The sequence below is a fragment of the Muntiacus reevesi genome, chromosome 9 (genome assembly GCF_963930625.1).
Source record: "Muntiacus reevesi chromosome 9, mMunRee1.1, whole genome shotgun sequence".
Taxonomy (NCBI): domain Eukaryota; kingdom Metazoa; phylum Chordata; class Mammalia; order Artiodactyla; family Cervidae; genus Muntiacus; species Muntiacus reevesi.
The window spans coordinates 43,748,875-43,767,640 of NC_089257.1; the positions used below are offsets into that span (position 1 = coordinate 43,748,875).

The 18,766-nt window shown below is 36.1% G+C and overlaps 1 pseudogene; it reads left to right on the forward strand.

Annotated features, from left to right (window-relative positions):
• Positions 1 to 3,822: 3,822 nt before the first annotated feature.
• On the forward strand, positions 3,823 to 4,764 carry LOC136175884 (olfactory receptor 52N2-like; annotated as a pseudogene).
• The last annotated feature ends 14,002 nt before the right edge of the window (positions 4,765 to 18,766 follow it).

Below are 18,766 nucleotides of genomic sequence, written 5' to 3' on the forward strand. Positions count from 1 at the left end.
GACCAGTCAAAGAATCTATTAGGGAAGAAGGAAAAAGTTTTCCATCCCTACAGTTCATTTGTTTGTCCACTCCACAAATAGATGTTGTGTACCTACGAGATACTACATACTGTTACAAGCCAACAAGATATTTTAGTGAACAAAGCAGAGTCCTACCCATGAGAACTGCTTACTACACTATTATTAGCCTTCCATACGATGAGATTTTTTAGATCAATGAGTTTTCATTTTTCTCTTTAACAGACAAGAATTCCCTTGAATTTAGGTGAATTTTCATTCTAAATTATTCATTGCCTAATTTTTGCATTAGCAAAGACTAGGCACAACTCAGACAACTATTAAATAAAGACTTTTTGAAATAAAATTTATAAATCAAAAAATTAAAAATTATAAAGCATAAAATGTGAGTAGGGTTTCCCTAGTGGCTTAGACAGTAAAGAATCTGCCTGTGATGCAAGAGACCCAGGTTCAGTCCCTGGGTCAAGAAGATCTCCTGGAGAAGAGAATGGCCGCCCACTCCAGTATTCTTGTCTGGAGAATTCAGTGAACAGAGGATCCTGGCAGGCTACTGTCCATAGGGTCACAAATAGCTGGACATGACTAAACCACCATAACATGCAAATGAGAATAAAGAAATGAGCATTGATTGTTTTTGAAAGCACAGAATAAATACTAATATTAGATTAGCATCTGAGGAAAGGAAATAAAAAATTGGGATTCTAAAATTAAAGGAAATTTTTTCCACATAGTTTTCCAAACCAAGAGTTGGCAACATTTTCTATAAATGGCAATATAGTACTTAATTTAGGTTTTGCAAGCAAGATGCAAGAATATTAAGTAGTCATTTATAAAAATAGAAAACAAATGTCTACAATTATTACTGAAAAAATTCAAAACACAGTAAAAGTTATTCAGTACATTTTGTTGGTAATTCAGATCTACTAGTGAGGAAAGAGAGTCCTGTTTTTTTGGTAACATTGCAGTTACATAGGACTCAAGATAACTGTTTCCACTCATCAAAATTGGTTGTAAATGGTCATCTGTTAATGCTGATTTATGAGATTTGAAAAGTTCTTTTACAAAGACAGACACCATCACATACTGATATAAGTTCCTTAACCTGCAATTTTAATGGAGCATATTTATCACTTGCAAAGGCACTTGCAGAATCCAGTTAGATTTTAATGTTGATATTTGTCTTTTAGCATTTCATTATATTAGAGATCAATCACTTTCAACTGAAGACTAGATGTTAATTTTCTTTAACTCCTTTCTCCATTTTCAGAAAGCCCTATTCTATTCTCAGAAATCAAGTTTCCTGTCCCTATGTATCTTGTAATTTTTTTTTAAGTACTGCTATTTTTAAAATTCATCTAATCCTCATCCCACTTCTGCTTCTAGATAGAGGATAGTGATGAGTTTGGAGTTCTGCAATGGAAAAGATAATATATGAGGGACAGGAAATTGTCTATTGTCAGCATTCTGTATACCTCCACTCATTTATTAGGAATGCATATTTTTCACAATGAATAATTATAGCCATATTTTTAAAGCAGTAAGGTTGTTCACTTCTCCCCAGTAATTTCACTCACAATCCATTGTAAACATGAGTATGTTAATTCTGCCATACAATGATTAAAGTACATGCATTTCCTAAACTTTATCCTATGCACATTTATTTTCTTCAAGATCACAAAATGTGATTTATCTGGGACGAGACTTGGGAATTTTAGTTTCTAATTATAATTCTCTTTTCTCCTGCTTAGATATATCTAGTCAGCTCTCTACATATTAGGCTAAATTTACATAGCAATGCTAATATTCGTGTAATATGCCTTTTACACCAAGTCACAGTTCTGAAATCTAGAGCTCATTGACCTGCATTAAGTTTGAGATGACGTATTCTCCAAGGATTCCATGCAGTCATATAACTTAAATGTCTATATGGTAAATGGTGTCATGAGAGGGGAGTTGGAGTCCCTGGAGTTATAAACTCAGAGTCTAAAATACTGAATGCTATTCATCTTACATATTTGCCTCTGCAGTACTAGAATAGAGACATTGACCCTGAAGAGTGTAAAAACAGATGTATGTGGTGATTATATAACAGGCAAGTACTTGAGGACTGAAAATAGGAGTGGATGTTGAGATTTTCAATTAAGTCAAAGGTATTTAGTGAGCAACATGGTTTGCCTCACTCAGTAATAAGTTTTGGAGCCAGATCTAAAGGACTCAAATAGGGTTCTTTAACATTATTAGAAGCCTGACATAAAGCTGGAGAGTAAGATGCTACCAAACTGAATTTGGATTTGCTTGCCTGACATGCAGCAAAGTCAATCTACTGAGTTGTGATGAAGAAAAGTACAGTGTTTATTGTAGGGGTGCCAAGCAAGGAAAAATGAGCAGCTCATTGTCAAAAGACCCAAATTCCCTGATGTCTTTTAAGCAAGCATTTAAAAGAGAGTGTTAGGAAAGAGGCTCATGCGATGTGTGATCAGTCCATAGACTGTTTTCTGATTAGGTGAGGTAGTAGGGTGGTGGTGGTGTTTCATGACTTAACATCATCAATCTTTTGACTCCAGTCCAGGGTCTACATGTTGTAGGTCAGCAGTTTCCACCTGATTGGGCATGGGGGAAGAGAACAGGGCAGGGGACCGGCTTTTGTTTAAAAAATAAAACAAAAAAACTGAAGAATATTTGTCAGACGTTGGTATCTGCTTTCCTCAAGGAAAATTATGTTCTTATGATGTAACCCCATAGTTTGACCTATCTCTTAAGTTATTATTACCTCCTTCCATGTTTGACTGCACCTTCTTCATTCCTATTTTTACCCCCTTTTGAATGATTAACTGCTTGAGCCTGTTCTTTGAAACTTAGGGAGATCTAGGAGACAAAAGTTTTATTCCACAAACAAGAGGTGGACAAAAAAGGGCTTGTACCTGGGGCATCCCATAGGGTCCTGTTTGGTTTCAATTCCCCCTTTTCTTTTATACACCTCAATCTTGAAGGGAATGAGTGGTGGGGGACAAAAAAGGGAATAAAGATTTGGATAGAGAGGTTAATTATAAAATCAGCAGGGGAACTTAGTTCTTGGGGGACTTAGTTTCAAAGATAAAGAGACGAACAGCAACCTGAAAGAGTAATGTGGATTCTGATGTGGTGCCAGTGTATTTGTGCTGAAGGTTTAGTATCACTTTTTAGCCACATAAAGACATTAGTGCTATCCCTTATTAATGAGTCCATTTTCATTATCTACTGCTGATCAACCTGTCTAGATTATGAAGAGGGGAATAGCCAATAATATAATTGACAATGTTTTGAAATCTTCTATCTCAGAACCTGAAGAACAGCTGATACTCATGCTGGTAAGCAGATCTCCTTACCCATACCCACAGTTAGAAAGTAGAAAAATCCTTACAACTCACTTTACAATTTTCTGGTAAAGAATTTGTTAACCATCTTAATGCTCACTAATTGACACATTGTCTTTGGTCAAAATTATACTAATGATTAGGTAATAACATAGAATTTGAGATATTAAAGGGATTAAGAGGAGAAAAATTACAAATATACATATATATATATATATATATATATGCATTCTTTGTGGTAAAAAGCCAAGACTTACAGCCAATGGTACCTCACTAGTATCAATTTTTTTTAGCTATGATATAATAATTTCTGTCTATGGGTAATTGATATCATTGAGATGATTTATGCAAAAATGTTAAAATAATAACTAATACATTAATATATATTTCTTAAACTCTTTCTTTTCAGAGATGCATCAAAATTGAAGTAACATATCCGCTATTGGCCACCATGCATGGTTACAACTGTTCTAGACTGACCCCAGAATCATTCATATTGAATGGGGTACCTGGGCTAGAAGGTACACATATCTGATCTCCCTCCCATTTTGCTCCATGTACCTTGTGACTATACTGGGGAACTGTGGGCTCCTCTATCTCGTTTATCTTGGGGAGTCCCTATGCTGGCCCATGTAGTATTTCTTAGCCTTACTCTCCTTCACTGACATTGTTCAGTGTACAAAGTACTGTACCCAAAATTCTCTGCATTTCCTGGTTTGATCTCAAAGAGCTTAGCTTCAGTGCTTGCCTGGTGCAGATGTTCTTTCCTCATAAATTCGCAGGGATGAAATCTGGGGTGCTCATGCTCATGGCCCTGGACCGCTATGTGGCCATCTGCTACCCTCTATGCTTTGCTACTGTCCTCACCAATTCTGTCATTGCCAAGGTGTCTTTCTCGCCTTCCTTTGAGGCATGGTACTTGTCATTCCTTTTACAGTACTCACCAAAAGACTGCGCTATTGCAAAGGCAATATGATTTTCCATGCCTACTGTGACTACGTGTCTTTGGCCATGTTGCCTTGCAGAAATATCAAGGTCAATGCCATCTATGGTCTAATGGTTGCCCTCCTGACTGGGGGCTTTGACATCTGTGCATCCAGTCTCCTACACCATGATCCTCAAGGCAGTGGTCAGCCTGTCCTCAGCAGAGGCTCAGCAGAACTTCAGGACCTGCACTGCCCACATCTGTGCCATCATAATTACCTATGTCCCAGCCTTCTTCACCTTTTGTACCCACTGATTTGGGAGTCATACAATCTCTCACAGCATTCACACTTTTGTGGCTAACATATACCTGTTTATGCCACCTACTCTGAATTTTATTATCTATGGAATAAAGACTAAGCAAATACAGGAAGGAATGATCAAACCTTTTTTAGCAAAAGAGCACTGAAGAAAGAGATGAAAGAAAATCCCAACAAAATGAGAGGAAAACATCTTCATAGATGAAGACATTTGTACCAGGCTGTGTATACGTGATTTGACAGCATCTATTCATTTTTCAAACCATGAATGTTAACAGATCATTCTTATACTTCTCTAGAACCTTATATATAAAGCTGAGAACCTTTCCTTTTAAAAAGACCCACAAATCAATTTAATTAAATCTAATAACACTATCACTAGCCTTTCCATTAGTCCTATTACTGAATTTGATGCTATTTGGAAGAAATATAGGAATTTTGTCCCTAAGCAAAAATTTCTCCACTAGTAGATAAAACTGAGAAAAGGCAGCATGCCAGTTAATAAAAAATATTGATAATGTATAGTGAAACCACTGCCTCTTGAATTGTAGATTTTCATTAAACTAGAAAATGTATTATTTATTAAGGAATAAAGTTCAATGCTGCTATTCATTTATTCATACATACCATAAACATCTTTAAATACCTTGTGTCTTATGAATTTTTAGTACAAAGACTAATAAAAACAAAGCATTGCTACATATATATACACACATGAAGCTATCACTACAGTCAAGTTAATTAACATATCATCATTTTCAAAATTCCCTGTACACCTTAGTGATCCATGCATTGTCCAAACCTGACACCACTGACATCCTTTCTGTCACTATAGATTAGCTGTATAAAATTCTTAAATGTTTTATAAGTGAAATATTACTGAATGCTCTTTTTAGTCTGGTTGTTTTCACTCACAGTCACTTTGAGTTTTATCAAGTTATTGTTTGGGTTAATTATGTAAATATTTTTCCTGCTGAGTGGTATTCTATTTCATGGATACATGAAAATTTGCTTATCCATTTATCTGTTGTTGGACATTTGGTTTGCTTCCAGTTTATTTACAATATAGTCCAGTATATTACAAAAAAGATTTTATGAACATTCATATGCAAGTCTTTGGTCAGGGATGTATTTTCATTTCTCTTGAATAAATACCTAACAGTAGAATAGCAGATATACATGAAACTTTTTTTTTTTAAAAAGCAAAAAAAAAAAACCCACTGTTAAATTTATTCCAGAATATTTCTCTGTTACATTCCCACAAGTAGTGTACAAAAGTTCTACTTGTTCCACATCCACACAATGTGGATCCACAATCCTCACATTCTCACAAACATTTAGTATGGTCAGCTTTATTATTATTACTTTTTTAGTCATTTTAGTAAGAGTGTGTTGGCATTTTACTGTTTTTTATTTTAGCATTTACCTAATGGCTAAAGATGTTGAGTATCTTTATCTCTGCTTGTCATCTGTATACCTTTGCTTTTGAAATATCTGTTTAAATATTTTGTTACTTTTAAACTGGGCTATTTGCCTCCTTATTATTAACTTGCAAAGTTCTTTTTATATTCTGAATACAAACCTTGTATCCTGGATAGATTTTTCAAATGCTTTGTCTCAATCTAAGCCTTGCCTTTCTTTTGGAAACAATAATATTTGAAGAACAATTTATTTTTATTTGAATGAACCAGATTTAATGGCTCATTATTTTGTTTTTATAGTGTAATTTCAAAAACTTTGCCAAACTCAAGGTCTCTAACTTTTTCTCTATGATTTCTTTTAGACATTTTATAGTATATTTCACATTTATTTTTGTGATACTTTGCATAATTTTTTAAATAATGTAAGGTAAGGATGAAAGTTTGCATTCTTATTTCTTTGTTTTGCTGGTTTGTGTGTATGACTATCTAATTATTCTAGCACCATAAGTTGAAAAGACTTATGTCTTTGGCATAGCTTTAGCAAAGCTTCAGCACATTTGTTGAATGAAACTAAGAAAAAAAGAAAGCAACGGAAGAAAGGACAGAAGAAAGGAAGAAAGTAAGGAAGGGAGGAAGGAACAAAGACAAAGGCCGAAAGGAAAATTTTAGAAGTGATGGATATGCTTATTGCATTATTGTTGTGATAGTTTCATGGGTATATATTTATCCCCAAACTCATTAAGTCATAGAAATTAAGTATGCATAGCATTTTTTAATGTCAATCGTGCTTCAATTTAGAGGTTAAAAAAAGATAACTAATTAAAAATATAAGTAAAAAGTTAACATATGAGCTTATAAATTATACTTACTATCACGGACGTCAGTTTGTGCATGTTTTCTCATTTCTTTTGAAAGCCATTTCATTGGTATACAACAATTAGAATAGTGCTCAGTTGACAACCTACATTTTTCTAAACTTTATAATAAATGTTAAAAAGAAAAAAGGTATAAAACGTAAATAAAATCAATGTTAAGAAATTAACTTCATGTCAGATAAACAGGAAAATAATTTTTTGAGCAGGGACTTTAGTATCAAGCACAGAAGTTGTTGAATAGTAGGGGAAAAAGTCACTATAAATGCATCATTGTTGTGTTCAGTGGAATGATTCTTACAACATACAGGTACTAAATAAATATTTGTTAGATGGAAGAATAAATAACTGCTACTCTACAAAATACTAATCTAAATTCATCAACTGGAAAGTCATATAGACTAAAATTAAAATAATTTCCAGAAGACTTTGCATCATAGAAAATACAGATATTGCGGGTTATAAAGGAAGTTTGAGATCTACAATTAAAGTAGGAGTTAAAAGTAAAAGTTAACTTGAAGAATTCTCTCCATGCAGACCTCCTAGAAATATAGCTGACACATAATACATCATCAGGGAAAATGGTCACTGAGAAGTGCTCAAACTTGCTGATACATGTAGCATCCTGAGGTGGTGGATCAGGTGTCTGCAAGCCCTTGGGTCATGCCAGGGAAGTGTTTGACTCTCACATCCTGACTACTGAGAAGCAGAAATAGGTGAGTGGCCAGGTTTTTAACAGGATACACTGTTGTATCAGCATTATTTGTACCCTGATCCCCGAATAATTCTAATTATCATTCCCCCAAATAAAGAATGTGAGATGTTAGAATAAAGTCAGAAGCTAATTTTCTAGCCCCTCATGCTTTTTTATATCCCAATGGATTCCAAGGGACTGGTGATTCAATATAATTTGAAGTTCCCAACTCAAGGATCAGGTTTTATTCTCCTAGAATCTGACATCTGGCCCTACAAGACATCTGAATACGACCCTGGATTACAATTGACAAGGAAAAATCTGCACAACTGCTAATACTCCTTTCTCCACAAATGTCTTCCAGTAAATACATTTTCCTCCTATAGGCCTGGTCAAGGAGGTGTCTGGCACAGTTAGTTCAGGGAGCCAATCCTCTGGTCAGTTAAAGGTGTACTTAGTGAAAGAGAACCATTGAGTAGAGACCAAAGAACCACTTAAGAGATAAGAATAATCTGCTTGAAGTGGCATTAACACTCAAATTTAGAGCTGGAATGAGAGCATGGTCAACAAATACTTATGCTCTAACCAGCGGGCCAGCACTAGCTCCAAGAGCCCTGGTCCCATAATCAATTGTTCCAGGAACAAGTTTGCCCACCAGTGGTAGGGCCTGGCAACCACTGATGCAGGAAAAAATGCCCCAAAACAGAAGAGTTGGCCCCAAAACAGAAGAGCCCATACTAGCCTCGTAGAGACGTCCCTAAGTCTCTAGCTCTGTTGACCAGAGGGGACTGTGCTGCTGGGCCCCATAGCACATCCCCCAAATAAGTCTACTTGTCCATGATGAAAAAATGTGGGTTTTTTGTTTGATTGTTTGTTTGTTTGTTTTTTAAGTAACTGACCGACAAAAGATGTACAAATAAACAAGAATTAGGCAAAATGAGGCAATAAACAGTATGTTCCAAACAAAGGCACAAGGTAAAACCCTTTAAGAAGAAATAAGCCAAGTGGAGATAAGTAATCTACCCAATAAAGATTTCAAGGTTACTTGAACTTGTTTTCCAATACTTGTGACTTCCCAGGGGTAAATCTTTCATAAACAGAGACTTCCATCTTTTTAAATTCCATATATATGCATTAGTATACTGTACTGGTGTTTATCTTTCTGGCTTGCTTCACTCTGTATAATGGGCTCCAGTTTCATCCATCTCATTAGAATTGATTCAAATGAATTCTTTTTAATGGCTGAGTAATATTCCATTGTGTATATGACCATAGTTTCCTTATCCAGTCCTCGGCTATAACCCTATATGCAAAACAGAAAAAGAGACACAGATGTACAGAACGGACTTTTGCACTCTGTGGGAGAAGACGAGGGTGGGATGTTCTGAGAGAATAGCATTGAAACTAGCATACTATCAAGGTTTGAACAGATCACCAGCCCAGGTTGGATGCATGAGACAAGTGCTCAGGGCTGGTGCACTGGGAAGACCCAGAGGGATGGGATGGGGAGGGAGGTGGGAGGGGGGATTGGGATGGGGAACACATGTAAATCCATGGCTGATTCATGTCAATGTATGGCGAAAACCACTAAAATATTGTAAAGTAATTAGCCTCCAACTGATAAAAATAAATGGAAAAAAAAAAAAAGACACAATCTTCCAAAGCCTTTTTTTCAATGGTTTTAGAGGTAATCAAGCAAAATGTCATAGATTCCCTGAGGGATGGGCTAAACTAATATCTAGATGTTGAAGAGAATAAATTCCATTGTGCTGAATAAAATGCAATTTAAAAATCCAAATGCATAGAAGAGACACCTGATTACATTTCCCCATGTCTCTTTGCTATAGCAAGGTGAAACAAATGAATAGATTCTCTGACTTTTTTCTTGAGACTCAGAGAGTCACTCTCTCATAGCACATTATTGCTGGGATGTCATTCACCTTCATTAAGTGGGAACAGGAAGACAGAGGCTAACAGTGTGGGTATATGTAATCACTTGATAATGATTTCCCCATCTTGTTCCACCCCCCTCCATCATTAAGTCAGTGATTCCAATGGGAACCAAGTAAGCTCACTAAACTAACTGGGAACAAAATTGCTGAGATTTATTGTATTCCTAACCCTGTGTTATGGCAAAATTATTGAGATATAGAAGTTCTCATGATTGTTGGAAAGTTTGGTGCTCATGCATTGATCACTTAATTATTAGAATATAAAGGATGTTAAGAGAGAATGTAAATCATTAGGAAGATGAGGACAATGAAGATTAAAAACTTGTACACCAACCTTATGAGGTTAGAATTGTTAATCGGTTATTCCATAGATGAAAGTATTACATGCTGAAGGTCCCCCTGGCACCCTGGAGTTATCTGATGATTTTAATGACAAATCAGAGACACTGACTTCCAACTGTAGATTCCAATGTATACCAATTCAAGCATGTGAACAGATAATTCTTTATTATTAGGCTATCCTAAACCTTTGCTTATTATTTCATGGCTTGTATCTTCCACAGTTCTGGCAGCAAGAGAACACTAAAAAAATCAACACAATGACAAGTTTCATGTGCCTAGTACCTACTTCCCCTGAAGAATGAAATGAACCACTTGCTTAATGATATAGATAACCTGCATAAAGCTGTTCCTTGTAAATAGTTCCTTGGCAGTTTTCATGAGTATATTATTTAGTATTCACCAGTGTCATCTTCAACAATGTTAAAGAACAGACTCTCAGATTTATGGATTTAAATGGCCTAGGTTTCTGATGGAATTAGGCATGACAAGGAGAGGCCTCCTTGGTCTGACTGATTAGACTGATAAACAAGTGTTCATCTTTCAGGGTTCCTGAATGTTGGACACTCAGAGATGCAGTTTGTCTCCTAGTGAATACTATGCAATCTGTTGATGGATGAGTCATCAGTTCAATACTAAATGCTGAGACAGTGGATCATGCTCACAGTTCTCCCCATCACATAAGGCAGTATTTTTTTTAATTTATTTATTTTTTAAATGAAGGATAATTGCTTTACAGAAATGTGTTGTTTTCTGTTAAACCTCAACATGAATCAGTCATAGGTATACATGTATCCCCCCTTTGAACCTCCTTCTCATCCCCCTCCCCATCCCACCCCTCTAGGTTGATACAGAGGCCCTGTTTGAGTTTCCTGAGACATACAGCAAATTCCCATTGGCTATCTATTTTACATATGGTAATGTAAGTTACCATGTTACTCTTTCCATACATCTCACCTTCTTCTCCCATCTCTCCATGTCCATAAGTCTGTTCTCTATGTCTGTTTCTCCATTGCTGGCCTGTAAATTCTTCAGTAACATTTTTATAAATTCGGTATATATGCATTCAGTTCAGTTCAGTCGCTCAGTCGTGTCTGACTCTTTGCGACCCTATGAACCACAGCATGCCAGGCCTCCCTGTCCATCACCAACTTCAGAGTCCACCCAAACCCAGGTCCATTGAGTCGGTGATGTCATCCAACCATCTTATCCTCTGTCGTCCCCTTTTCCTCCTACCCTCAATCTTTCCCAGCATCAGGGTCTTTTCAAATAAATCAACTCTTCACATCAGGTGGCCAAAGTATTGGAGTTTCATCTTCAAACTCAGTCCTACCAATGAACAAGCAGGACTGATCTCCGTTAGGATGGACTGGTTGGATCTCCTTGCAGTTCAAAGGACTCTCAAGAGTCTTCTGCAACACCATAGTTCAAAAGCATCAATTCTTTGGCGCTCAGCTTTCTTTACAGTCAAACTCTCACATCCATACATGACCACTGGAAAAACCATAGCCTTGACTAGATGAACCTTTTTTGACAAAGTAATGACTCTGCTTTTTAATATGCTGTCTATGTTGGTCATAGCTTTCCTTCCAAGGAGTAAACATCTTTTAATTCCATGGCTGCAATCACCATCTGTAGTGATTTATGATATTTATCTTTCTCTTTCTGACTTACTTCACTCTGCATAATAGGTTCTAGGTTCATCCACCTCATCAGAACTGCCTCAAATATGTTCTTTTTATGGCTGAGTAATATTCCATTGTGTATATGGAATATACACTCTTTACCCATTCATCTGTTGATGGGCGTTTAGGTTGCTTCCATGTTCTAGCTATTGTAAATAGTGCTGCAATGAACAATGGGATACATGTGTCTTTTTCAGTTTTGGTTTCCTCAGGGTATATGCCTAGGAGTGGGATTGCTGGGTCATATGGTGGTTTTATTCCTAGTTTTTTTTAAGGAATCTCCACACTGTCTTCTATAGTGGCTGTATCAATTTACATTCCCACAAACAGTGCAAGAGTGTTCCTTTTTCTCCACACCCTCTCCAGCATTTATTGTTTGTAGACTTTTGGATGATGACCATTCTGGCAAGTGTAAGGTGATATCTCATTGTAGTTTTGATTTTCATTTCTCATGAGTGATGTTGAGCAACTTTTCATGTGTTTGTTAACCATCTGTATGCCTTCTTTGGAGAAATGTCTGTTTAGGTCTTTTCCCCACTTTTTGACCAGGTTGTTTGTTTTTCTGGTATTGAGGTGTATGAGCTGCTTGTATATTTTGGAAATTAATCTTTTGCCAGTTGTTTCATTTGCTATTATTTTCTCCCATCCTGAGAGTTTCCTTTTCACCTTGCTTAAAGTTTCCTTTTCTATGCAAAAGCTTTTCAATTTATTTGGGTCCCATTTGTTTATTTTTGCTTTTACTTATGTTACTATTGGAGGTGGGTCATAGAGGATCTTGTTTTGATTTATGTCATCGAGTGTTCTGCCTGTGTTTTACTCTAAGAGTCTTATAGTTTCTGGTCTTACATTTAGGTCTTTAATCCATTTTGAGTTTATCTTTTTGTATGGTGTTAGAAAATGTTCTAATTTCATTCTTTTACATGTAGCTGTCCAGTTTTCCCACCACCATTTATTGAAGTGGCTTTCTGTGCCCCACTTTATATTCTCACCTCCTTTGTAAAAAATAAGGTACCCATAGGTGCATGGGTTTATTTCTGAACTTTCTATCTTGTTCCATTGGTCTACATTTCTGTTTTTGAGCCAGTACCATGCTGTCTCGATGACTGTAGCTTTGTAGTATAATCTGAAGTCAGGAAGATTGGTTCCTGCAGCTCCATTCTTCTTTCTCAAGACTACTTTGACTATTCGGGGTCTTTCATGTTTCCAAATGAACTGTGAAATTTTTTGTTCTTGTTCTATGAAAAATGCTGTTGGTTATTCAGTAGGGATCTCATTGAATCTGTAGATAGCATTTGGTAGTAAAGTCATTTTCACAGTATTAATTCTTCCTGCCCAGGAACATGGAATACCTCTCCATCTGTTTATGCTATGTTTGATTTCTTTCACTAGTGTCTTATAAGTTTCTGTGTGCAGTTCTTTTGTCTCCTTAGGTAAGTTTATTCCTAGATATTTAATTCTTTTTGTTGCACTGGTGAATGAGATTGATTCCTTAATTTCTCTTTCTGATTTTTCATTGTTTGTATATAGAAATGCAAGTGATTTCTGTGCATTGATCTTGTATCCTGCAATTTTGCTAAATTCACTGATTAGCTCTCATAATTTTATGATACTATTTTATGGTTTTCTATGTACAGTATCACGTCCTCTGCAAACAGTGAGAGTTTTACTTCTTCTTTTCCATCTGGATTCTTTTTATTTATTTTTCTTCTCTGATTGCTATAGCTAGGACTTATAGAACTATGCTGAATAATAGTGGTGAAAGCAGAAATCCTTGTCTTGTTCCTGATCTTAGGGGGAATGCTTTCAGTTTTTCATCACTGAGAATAATGATTGCTGTATGTGAAGAACTGACTCACTTGAAAAGACCCTGATGCTAGGAAAGATTGAAGGTGGGAAGAGAAGGGAATGACCAAAGATGAGATGGTTGAATGGCATCACCGATTCAATGGACATGAGTTTGAGTAAGCTCCAGGAGTTGGTGATGGACAGGGAAGCCTGGTGTGCAGCAGTCCATGGGGTCACAAAGAGTCAGACGTGACTGAGTCACTGAGCTGAACTGGAGGCTTATCACATATGGCCTTTACTATGCTAAGGTAGGTTCCTTTTATGCCCATTTTTCGAAGTTTTAATCATAAATGGGTGCTGAATTTTGTCAAAGGCTTTTTCTGCATCTATTGAGATTATCATGTTTTTTATCTTTCAATTTGTTAATATGGTGTATCTCATTGATTGATTTGTGTATATTGAAGAATCCTTGCATCCGTGGAATACACCCAACTTGATCATGTTGTATGAGCTTTTTCATGTGTTGCTGAATTCTGTTTGCTAAAATTCTGTTGAGGAATTTTGCATTTATGTTCATCAGTGATACTGGCCTGTAGTTTTCTTTTTCTGTGGTGTCTTTGTCTGCTTTTGGTATCAGGGTGATGGTGGCCTCATAGAATGAGTTTGGAAGTGTCCCTTCCTCTGCAATTTTTTGAAAGAGTTTTAGTGGATAGGCATTAACTCTTCACTAAATGTTTGACAGAATTCTCTTCTCCTGGGCTTTTGTTTCTTGGGAGATTTTTGATCACAGCTTCAATTTCAGTGATTGTAATGAAATTATGTTGTTCATAATTTCTATTTCCTCCTGGTTCAGTCCTGGAAGATTGAACTTTTCTGAGAATCTGTTTGTTTCTTCCAAGTTATCCATTTTATTACCGTATAGTTGTTCATAATGGTCTCTTATAATCCTTTGCATTTCTGCATTGTCTGTTGTAACCTCTCCTTTTCAATTCTAATTTTGTTGATCTGATTCTCCTCTCTTTTTTTCTTGATGAGTTTGGCTAAGGTTTGTCAATTTTATCTTCTGAAAGAACCAACTTTTAATTTTATTAATCTTTACTATTGTTTCTTTCACTCCCTTTCATTTATATCTGCTCAGATCTTTATGATTTCTTTCCTTCTAATTTTGGGGCTTTTTTGTTCCTCTTTTTTCAGTTGTTTTTGGTGTAAAGTTAGGTTGTTTCTTCAATGTTTTTCTTGTTCTTGAGGTAGGATTGTACTGCTATAAACTTTGTTCTTAGAACTGCTTTTACTGCATTCCATAGGTTTTGAGTGTCGTGTTTTCACTGTCATTTGTTTTCAGAAAAATTTTTTTATTTCCCTTTGGATTTCTTCAGTAACCTGTTGGTTATTACAGCCACTATGGAGAACAGTGTGGAGATTCCTTAAAAAACTGGAAATAGAACTGCCATATGACCCAGCAATCTCACTGCTGGGCATACACACAGAGGAAAACAGAATTGAAAGAGACACATGTACCCAAATGTTCATTGCAGCACTGTTTTTAATAGACAGGACATGGAAGCAACCTAGATGTCCACCAGCAGATGAATGGATAAGAAAGTTGTGGTACATATACACAATGGAATATTACTCAGCCATTAAAAAGAATACATTTGAATCAGTTCTAATGAGGTGGATGAAACTGGAGCCTATTATACATAGTGAAGTAAGCCAGAAAGAAAACACCAATACAGTATACTAATGCATATATATGGAATTTAGAAAGATGGCAACAATAACCCTATATGTGAGACAGCAAAAGAGACACAGAGGTATAGAAAAGTCTTTTGGATTCTGTGGGAGAAGACGAGGGTGGAATGATTTGAGAGAATAACATTGAAACATGTATATTACCATATGTGAAACAGATCGCCAGTCCAGGTTTGATGCATAAGACAGGGTGCTCAGGGCTGGTGCACTGGGATGACCCAGAGGGTTGGGATGGGTAGGGTGGTAGGAGGGGGTTTCAGGATAGGGAACACATGTACACCCATGGCTGATTCATGTCAATGTATGGCAAAACCACTACAATATTGTAAAGTAATTAGTCTCTAATTAAAATAACTTAATTTAAAAAAAGAAATGCATTGTTAATTTCCATGTGTTTGTGTTTCTTACAGTTTTTTTCTTGTAATTAAAATCTAGTCTCATAGCATTGTGGTCAGGGAAGATGCTTGATACAATTTCAGTTTTCTTAAATTTACTGATGCTTGATTTGTGACCCAAGAAGTGGTCCATCCTGGAGAATGTTCCATGTGCCCTTGAGAAGAAGGTGTATTCATCTGCATTTGAATGGAATGTCCTGAAGATATCAATGAGAGCCATCTCATTTAATGTATCATTTAAGACTTGTGTTTCCTTATTAATTTTCTGCTTTGATGATCTGTCCATTGGTGTGAGTGGGAAGTTAAAGTCTCCTATGATTATAATGTTACTGTCGATTTCTCCTTTTATGTCTGTTAGTGTTTTTCTTATGTATTGAGGTGCTCCTATGTTGGATGCATAGATATTTACAATTTTTATGTCTTCCTCTTGGATTGATCCCTTGATCATTATGCAGTGTCCTTCCTTATCTCTTATAATCTTCATTATTTTAAGGTCTATTTTATCTGATATGAGGATTGCTACTCCACCTTTCTTTTGCTTCCCATTTGCATGGAATACACATTTTCCATCCTCTCACTTTCAGTCTATATGTGTCTTTAAGTCTGAAGTGGGTTTCTTGTAGACAGCATATATAAGGATCTTGTTTTTGCATCCATCTAACCAGTCTGTGTCTTTTGGTTGGAGCAATTAACCCATTTAGATTAAAAGTAATTATTGATATATAAGTTCCTATTGCCATTTTCTTAGTTATTTGGGGTTGATTTTGTAGATCTTTTTCTTCTTTTGTATTTCTTGACTATAGAAGTCCCTTTAACATTTGTTATAAAGCTGATTTGGTGGTACTGAATTCTCTTAACGTTTGCTTATCTGAAGAGCTTTTTACTTCTCCATCATTTTTAATGAGATCCTTGCCAGGTACAGTAATCTTGGTTGTAGATCTTTCCCTTTCATTACTTATATATATAAATATATCCTGCCTTTGCCTTCTGGTCTGCTGAGTTTCTGCTGAAAAGATCAGCTGTTAAACGTATGGGGTTTCCCTTATATGTTATTTGTTGCTTCTCCCTTGCTGTTTTTAATATTCTTTCTTTGTGTTTAGTCTTTGTTAGTTTGATTAGTATGTGTCTTGGAGTGTTTCTCCTTGGGTTTATCCTGTATGGGACTCTTTGTGCCTCTTGGACTTCATTGACTACTTCTTTTTCCATGTTGGGGAAATTTTCAACCATAATCTCTTCAAAAATTTTATCATACCCTTTTTCTCTTCTTCTCCCGGGACCCCTATAATTTGAATGTTGGTGAATTTCATAGTGTCTCAGAGGTCTCTGAGACTGTCCTCAGTTCTTTTCATTCTTTTTATTTTATTCTTCTCTTCAGAAGTTATTTCCACCATTTTATCTTCCAGCTCACTGATTTGTTCTTCTGCTTCAGGTATTCTGCTATTGATTCCTTCTAGAATATTTGTAATTTCAGTAATTGTTGTTTGTCTCTGTAGGTTTATTCTTTAATTCTTCTAGGTCTTTGTTAATTGATTCTTGCGTTTTCTCCCTTTTCCTTTCAAGATTTCTGATCAACTTTACTATTATGATTCTAAATTCTTTTTCAGGAAGTTTGCTTATTTCCTCTTTATTTATTTAGACTTCTGGGTTTCTGGTTTTTTCCTTCATTTGTGTAATATTTCTCTGTCTATTCATTATTATTATTTTTTTAACTTTTTTGTGTTTGAGGTCTCCTTTTCCCAAGCTTCAAGTTTGTATTCTTTCTTCCTTTTGGTTTCTGCCCTGCTAAGAATAGTCCAGTGGTTTGTGTAAGCTTACTATTGGGTGAGATTTGTGCTGAGTTTTTGTTTTCGTTTGTTTTTCGTCTGATGGGCAAGGCTGAGTGAGGTGGTAATCCTGACTGCTGATGATTGGGTTTGTACTTTTGCTTTGCTTTTTGTTTAGATGAGTCGTCCTGCACAGGGTGCTACTGGTGGTTGGGTGATGCCAGGTCTTGTATTCAAGTGGTTTCCTTCGTGTGAGTTCTCACTATTTGATACTCCCCAGGGTTAGTTCTTTGGTAACCTAGGGTCTTGGAGTCAGTGCTCCCAGTCCAAAGGCTCAGGGCTCAACCTCTGGTCAGGAATGAATATCCCACAAGTGTTTTTGTTATGGTGTTAAGTGAGATTAAAACAAATAACTAAAAACGAGAAACCAAAGATGAACCCCAGACAAATGGCAGTTACAAAATCAGGCAAGCAATAGTGGAATTAGAATAGTGGATTATACACGTATACATATACACCCATAAGCAAAATCAAAACAGTCCAACAAAAATAAAGTACAATAGCTTGACCCAGCAAACAAAGGAAACCAAAAATTATATCTACCAGTTAAGAACAAAACTAATTAAAGCACAAATCAAAAAACAAAACTAAAGCAAGGTGCCAAGTGGGGAATAAAGCAATGAAAACAAAATTAACAAATATGTTAAGAGGAAAGGAAACAAAGAAAAGAAAGAAAGAGTATATATGCAAAGTTAAATAGAGGTAGATAAAGAAGATTTATATGCATTGAAGACTATCTGGAAGGGGAAAAGAACATTAGGAAAAGCAAACAAATAAATAAATGTAGAAAAAATAATAGTAGGTTTAAAAAATTAAAATTTAAAATTAAAAAAAGAAGAGGGAAAAAAGGAAGAAAAAAAGGCAAACTTCACAGAACTTCAAAAGCCCAGTGCAGAGGCAGAGGTTTATAATGACAATAAAAAATGTGACTGAGGGGAAAAAAAATTAATTAGTTTTCATAGCGTCAATAAAATCGACAACTAAAACAAGGTGGGAGGATGGGGGGAAAAGAGAAAAAAATCCAAAAGAATCTACAGAACAAGTCAAAACATAAGAATAATAAAATTTTTTTTTGAGTTACTGCTGTCAGAGTATTTTCCCTCGCTGGGAGTCACAGTCCACCTCACCTCCCCAGGATGCCCTCCAACACTGTGCTGGTCTCTGGATCTGCTGTGGGGAGATGCTCAGATTCTAATCCAGCCCTACTTCTGTGTGTTCTTGCCTCCAATGTCCACAGCTATCAGAACTAGTGTGTTTTCTTTTGTGGGAGCTCTCAGTGTCCTTTTATATATTCCACAGACACAGCATCTGCCTCATTGATTGTGTAGATTTAATTAGCTTGTACAGCTGTTTGGAAGGTTTTGAGTCATCTTCCTTAGTCACACTGCCCCTGGCTTTCAACTGTGGTTTTATTTCCACCTCTACATCAGGGT